The sequence below is a fragment of the Mytilus californianus genome, unplaced genomic scaffold, assembly GCF_021869535.1.
Source record: "Mytilus californianus isolate M0D057914Y unplaced genomic scaffold, xbMytCali1.0.p SCAF_9, whole genome shotgun sequence".
NCBI classification, from domain to species: domain Eukaryota; kingdom Metazoa; phylum Mollusca; class Bivalvia; order Mytilida; family Mytilidae; genus Mytilus; species Mytilus californianus.
Genome location: NW_026262745.1, coordinates 86,061,775 through 86,069,505, shown reverse-complemented (window position 1 = coordinate 86,069,505; position 7,731 = coordinate 86,061,775).

Genomic DNA, 7,731 nt, shown 5'->3' with positions numbered 1-7,731 from the left:
AGGTACCAGGCTTATAATTTGATACACCAGACACGCGTTTCGTCTACAAAAGACTCATCAGTGACGCTCAGATCAAAATAGTTGGAAAGCCAAACAAATATAAAGTTGAAGAACATTGAGGACCCAAAATTCCCAAAAATTGTGCCAAAAACGGCTAAGGTAATCTTTGCCTTGGATAAGAAAATCCTTAGTATTTCAAATAATCTATACTTTTGCAAACAGTTAATTTATAAAAAGGACCATATAATTGATATTCATGTCAACACCGAAGTGCTGACTATTGGGCTGGTGATACCCTCGGGGACGAAACGTCCACCAGCAGTGGCATCGACCCAGTGGTGTAAATAATTATCAAAGGTACCAGGCTTATAATTTGATACGCCAGACACGCGTTTTGTCTACAAAAGACTCATCAGTGACGCTCAGATCAAAATAGTTACAAAGCCAAACAAATATAAAGTTGAAGAGCATTGAGGACCCAAAATTCAAAAAGTTGTGCCAAAAACGGCTAAGGTAATCTTTGCCTGGGATAAGAAAATCCTTAGTATTTCAAATAATTTTTACTTTTGCAAACAGTTAATTAATAAAAAGGACCATATAATTGATATTCATGTCAACACCGAAGTGCTGACTACTGGGCTGGTGATACCCTCGGGGACGAAAATCATGCGAGAAGAAATTGTTAAAAAAAATCGTAAACTATTTGTGTCGGTTAGAGCGCCGTTTTAAATACAAAATGTAATGGTGAAAACGAAGGACTTTGATATTTCAAAAGCATTGCACAACGGTTATACTTGCAAATCGCATATTCAAGTGCACCTTTTGTAGAGAAACCTCTGACTGAACTTTTGCTGATTTTTCTATACTAAAATAAACAATTTTTGAATTATAACAAAACTTATACAAGACAACCGATTGTTCGAAAACCCGATGATATCTAGAGGAAGTCTAGAAAAACTAATAGACGTATTACACATTATTCGATATTTTAAAAGCTTGAACATGTTGAATACGCCATCGGAGAATTAAAAAAAAACAAAGTAATGGGGATTGTTTGGTAACACATCTTATACCGCGGTTAAAATCTGTTGAAAAGTTTAATTTACATAACAATAACAAACAAAAAACCTTTGGCTTTACTCGATATCATTATTCTTGTTGTTTTTTTTTTTTTTATTTTGAGATGACCACTTGTTTTTCGTCAACTGTAATCGTTAGTCTAAGTGTAATCCTAAGTATAGGCGTAGTTTTCGCAAATGTCTATTCTCCTTGATTAATTTTGAGTAAAAAGTGTCTAATTTATTTTTTAAAGGTAAAACATTTGTCAATCAGTTGTATTCCAGTGTATAAGTAATATTTATACACTGAGGTATAGGTGTATCTGGATAAGAAACCCCGACGACCGGTGGCTGAAGGGGTCTCTTATCGTTGCGTTGTCAGTTTATTTTCGATCTATGAGTTTAACTGTTCCTCTCGTATCTTTCGCCCCTCTTTTATCCAGACACACCATGTCCGGAAGTGTATAACAAACGTACAGCCGATGCTTACCCCTAAGTGAGTAGATTTTACAAATATCAGAGTTACCATTTTGCTTATTCCATTTAAATTTATGTGCTAATATAGATCAGTATGTCAAGGTTGCCCGTATCGTGCATTCTTATTCTTAAAAAAAAACATTATGATCCTTGTATGCAGTTGTCAATATGGACGGGTTAAAGACGGACGTCAATTTGAGTCAGGCGTTGGAATTGGCAGAAATGACTGAAGATAACGCAATATGTATAAGCCCAAAGTACTAACATGTATCAGTAAAAGAACGTAATCATAAATGTATTTGACATATAAGTTTTAGAAAAAATAGCTTCCCCTTTCTTCTCGACATTAAATAAACATTCATATTCGAACAAACTGATGGAAAGGTGTGTCTGATTAGAAACCCGACGACCGGATACGCTTAACATAAAAAAAAACAGATGGCATATGTAGGAAACCCCCGTATTGGGGGTGGGGGATCTAGGCGGTTTCTGGGCATTGGAAATCCCTTTTTACAATCAATGCGTTTGAATGGGGACATATGGCTGCCCCCTTTTATACTGGGTAGGCAACTACTTTTTAAAATAGCTAGGGTGTAATGATTGTTCATTATTACTTCAATAAGGGGAAAACTGCTTGATCGCTTTGTATATGTATAACATGTAGCAACTACCGGTCGAAATAGGACGTGAAATCATTTGGTCTTAATAGAGTTTGTGATATAAATATTGATCTGTTAATTGTCATAAAACAGCTGGATTTATTTGAACGATTGGTTGTGGACTGCATTAGGTATACCCTTATGCATTATATTCCTACCCGTCCAACGGCACCAAGAAAACGTAATTCCTTGCAATGTGTAGGTAGTACTTTGATGATTGTATATCCGCCACACGTATCATACATGACGTCTTTGTAGAATGTTTCGAACCATTGCCAAGTAAAGAAACGAGAAAGCTTCTATTTTTCTGGTCTTTAAATGTACAGGATATAATAGAAGTATTAAATATAATGATGAAATGAAATAAAAATCTGATCGCATTGTTCTTTTTTTTTATATCGAACGGTAGAAGTCGAAATGAAATGTTACAAAAGGTTAACTTCATTTGGCATAAGAAGAAAATCTTGCCGACAATCTTAAACTTAAATCAGGACATGCCTTAAAAAATAAGAAACATATTTTAACTTACAATTTATCTACTGGATGTCTCTATATACTCACAATTTCCCGGTTTGCCAATTGTTCGCCAACTAGGAAACAAATAGAAAAAAAAGGAAAAATTTGAACCTTCCGTGTTTAATACAAAATCAATGATAATTAAGAAGTGTTATACTGATAATTTACTGTGACGAAAAATGCGTTCGTTCATCATGCAATTCACAACAAAAACGTATGAGAAAAGTTTGGTAGCTATCATAAAAATAGACAGATTAAAAGAAGAAACAGTGACCAATAAACTAAATAATTATATTTAATTTTTAGAAAATTGTTCTAAACAAATAGAATACAAGATAACAAATATTTAAAAAAAATTAGTTAATATTCTTTTATGACGATTTCTGTTTGATGTTTATCATAATTATAGAGTTTGAATAATAAAAAAATGCTCAAACGTATAATCATGATAATAGTATTGCATATTATCGTGAAACTGAGAAAATAATGTTTTTTAAACATGATGGTTTATTAATTAATTTATTTATTTATCTTATTTTTGTTTTCTAACTTTATTAATTTATTTAATCATTTATTCATTTGTTTATTCATCTATTCTTTTTAAAATAAATTTATTTATTTTATTGTGTATTTATTTATTTATTTATTTTCTTTATTTTTATCATTGATTAATTCTATTTTGTTTATCTAATTTTATTCATTTATTTATTTATTTATTCATTTTATTTATTTGTTTATTTGTTTATTTGTTATTTATTTATATGTTTATTTTTTTTTTATTATTTATTTATTTATTTATTTATTTATTTATTTATTTATTTATTTATTTACTTATTTATCAACATGCAAGTAATCAATATCATCCTTTCTTGAAGTTGTTGTGTTTAATACATTTTTCTATGAATATTGTTGTTCTTTGTATGATTTTTTTCATCAAGAGATTATAAGATAAAGAGACAAGAATAAGTAAAATAAATAATATCTTCAGGTTTTTAAGAGAACCCATATACAAGTTTATCATAACATAAAACTTACCATGAAAGTTGCTTTGTGTCTTCAATCTATTTTAACGTTTAAAACGCTTGTCCCCTAGACTTATAATTTTCTGATTGTCACATATCAAAGTTTCTGTTTGCTTGCATTATTTTGAGGTTAACAAAAATAAATAAACATTATAAGGGGTTTCTTGTTTTGCCATATTTAATCAGAATGTATTACTGAAAGAGCAAAGTAGTAATGCAATATAAGATATTAAATATGTAAAAATTATTAGTTGAATCATCGGTAAAAAATAAAAATGCTCTTTTGAAAATGAATAAAATACATTTTGTGTAGATACCTACAGTATAATAAACTTTATATAGCTGATTATGCGGTATGGGCTTTGCCCATTGTTGAAGGCAGTACGGTGATCTATAGTTGTTAATTTCTGTGGCATTTGGTCTCTTGTGGGGAGTTGTCTCATTGGCAATCATAACACATCTTCTTTTTTATAATTTAAAATAACATTGAGAATGCAAATGGGAACTGTGTCAAAGAGACAACAACCCGACCAAAGATCAGAGAACAGCAAAAGGTCACCAATGGGTCTTTTACACAATATAATTTGCCTGATTGTGTACTATGGTTAATTCAAATATTTGTTTGTGTTTATTTAGACTTAAAAACCCTATCTGTAATTTTCAAACAGCTGATAAATTTATACCACGGCTACCAAAATTCTACTATACAATGATCTACGGTAAAACTGGACCAAGGCAACTGAAGATGAAAATGCCTTCCACTTAATACGATAAATATGACAGAAAAACTCGTTTTTTGACATAAACAACACCTTCTTCTGCAACCACGACAAAAAAAACCCAATATATGTATACGGAATTTCTCGAGGGGATCAACAATAAAGTTTTAATAATACTCTAGACCGCATTTTTCAAGCGACATTTGATACATAAATGCGTTTAGAACTCTGCCAGGGCTTCCTTACCCGGAAACGTCAGACACAGAATAAGTATGGTTTCATGCATTTGAAGATCTTGTAAATTCCCACTATAAAATATATTACCACCTAAAATATAGCTCGGTCATAACGAAACAAAATGCTGATTAGTTAGACTTAAGGTTGATTGACGACTACCAAAAAAAAAACGAAATAGACTTGGTTATTTTGTTTTGAAACAAAAATTCTATGCATTGTATTAAATGTAAAATAAAACCCATACCTTTTGTAAAATCCGATTTGTCATGTGTACCCGAGACACATTTAATACCTGGATAAAACTCAGGTAATTACTAAATGTTACCTTTGCAAGGAATTACAATTTTGATTCTAAAACATGAATTTGATATACATATAATGGTAAAAATAACTCTTCCTTATAAATGGAACGTTCTTACACTCGAATAGTATAAGAATAAGGAGATGTGGTATGAATGCCAATGAGACAACTATCCACCAAAGTTCAAATGAAGTGACTGTACATGTAAGCATTTATATGCAACCGTACGGCCTTCAACAATGAAAACAACAAATACCGTATAGTCAGATACAGATGACCCGAAATAAAAAAATATGAACCAATTGAACAAATGTTGAATTGATTAAGCTTACGTCCAATTTATGACGAAACAATTTACGAAAAAAAATATGACAGCCATGCACTGAACTACATGTTCTTTACTTGGGACAGACACATACAGAATGTTGCGGGATTAAATATATTTTTAAGCGCCCAACCCTGCCCTTATTTGGGACAAACAGTATTGAATATGCACAACATAAGAACAAACCATAAATGTCGGTTGAAAAAGGCTTAACCTTTCAGATCTTTACAAAACAGGAAAACATCAAACAAAAACACAGACCGGACGTGGCATGCTATTTATCCATCCTTCATCCCTAACAACAAAAAGACAAAAAAGTACAGATCTGATAGTACTCGCAGCTACTGACAGCTAGCGCATGCCAAAATTTTGATATGTACAGGTCTTTACAAAAAGGAGCAATAAAACAAGTAACATCAGGCAATTTTTCACTTATCCACCGGGTTAAGTAAATTCAGTACAAAACGACTTCAAAATCTCAATCTATTGGTAACCGAAATGCTGCCTTGATGATATGAAATTATTAACAGGTTAAAGGGAAAGTTTTTGGGTGTGAGTTTAGCGTGTAGAAAATAGTCACGGACGAAAAGTATTTCAAAAGTTGAAACGATTTTTAATTTGTTTATGAACAATATGAAATCCGCACAATGCCGTATACGACGATAAAGCTCAACTAAAGTACGCATTCACAATTGCATTCATACGGTTATCAAAAACTAAATACTCAATTCTACTATGACTGACAAGGTGTATAAAATATTTTAAAACATTTGTTTAATTAATAGAAAATAAAATATGAGCATTATATTTAGCTACACTTATACGTTTGTGATTAAATTTGAAGAATACTCGTATACGATGCTGTTGGTATTTTCCATCGTTAATCACGTTTTATAAACGTTATTTTAACATTATAAACGTAACAACTTTGTAGATAAATGCTTACTAAATTAAAATCTTTAGACTGCTTGGCATCGCATGGGTACAAAATACCAAAAGGAATACTAGATAATTATTTACAAACTATGTATAACTTTTAAGATAAAATTTATCATATGTTAACGATAAAAAAATGTGAGCTAAAATTTATCAGTAAAAGCTTGAATTCTTACATAAGAAAACAACAAACAAGCGATTTATAATGCAGTTGAAATCGTGAGGTATGGATTATACCCCGTTTATCAGAAAGAAACCTTTATTGAGGAGTGGAATATCATTACAAATGTATCATACTGATTAATTGATATATTGTTGTTTTATGCTATTGCAGTACTATTGTGCTATTTCATGGCGGTGAGTTTTTTAATTGCCGAGAGGAAACTGGAGTGCCCGGAGAGATTAGTAGACCTTCGGTTTAAAACTGACAATCCTAGTCAATTAAGATTGAATTCGAGCGCACCTGTCACACAAGGGATTCGAACTCACAAACTCAGTGTTGACAGGATAGTGATACAAATGTTTCATATGATTTCGAGATATGTCCGATACCTAAGTAATGTAATGTTATGTCCCTTATGTTTTCCACTTAAAAAGATAAAGCAGACTTTGAAGTTGATTATTACAGAAGAGAAGAGAAGACAATTTTGCTTTGCATAATTCTGCTTTTTTGAAAATGGCTTAAAAACAATACTGAAAACGTGAAAAGTAAACTGTGTATAAGGAGTCTAGCTCATAGTCCGATGAACGATAATCTAATTCATGTGACAAGTACAGAGGTATCTCGTAAATATTTTTTTGTTTTGTTATTATTCGTATTGCTCAACTCATATTTTTGATCAGATGAAAGAATTCATATCATTTCTAAAAAGAAAAATGCAAAAAGAATGTTTCTAAAATATCCGAATACTTAATAAAATTTAACATGTTTTATCAAACTACATTATTACCTCTTACTGCTTGATCTATATCAGTGGTACTGTTTAGCAAATACATCGTCAACTGGTGATTTGCAAAGGTAGTAAGTCCAACAGCCCCATCGACACTTGCAAATTGTAGCAGTCTATTCCAATCTATTCTTTCCTTATTCCGATCCCAAAAGCTGTCAAGATATCCATATCGACTTGAACTCAAAATACTAATAAAAACATCAGCAGATAACCCTCCAACTATACCACCGCAAACGGATCCTACTGGACCTACTTTACCTGCGAGTATTCCTCCAACAACTCCAAATAATGCTACAACTGTATTGTGAGTTGCGCATTTGAATGATTCGGCAGCCAATTCTTTCTTCCCTTCACAATAATATATTAGTGATTTCAAGTGACCCACAAAAGGAATTCTATCTAGCCAAGTAACTTGAGCAGCTACAGGATTCATGTTGTAATCTGCAATATAATTGAATGTTATCGCTTTTTTTACACATTTGGTTGGTTGTCACATAATTACGCGTGAACCAGAAATATAAGACGATTACC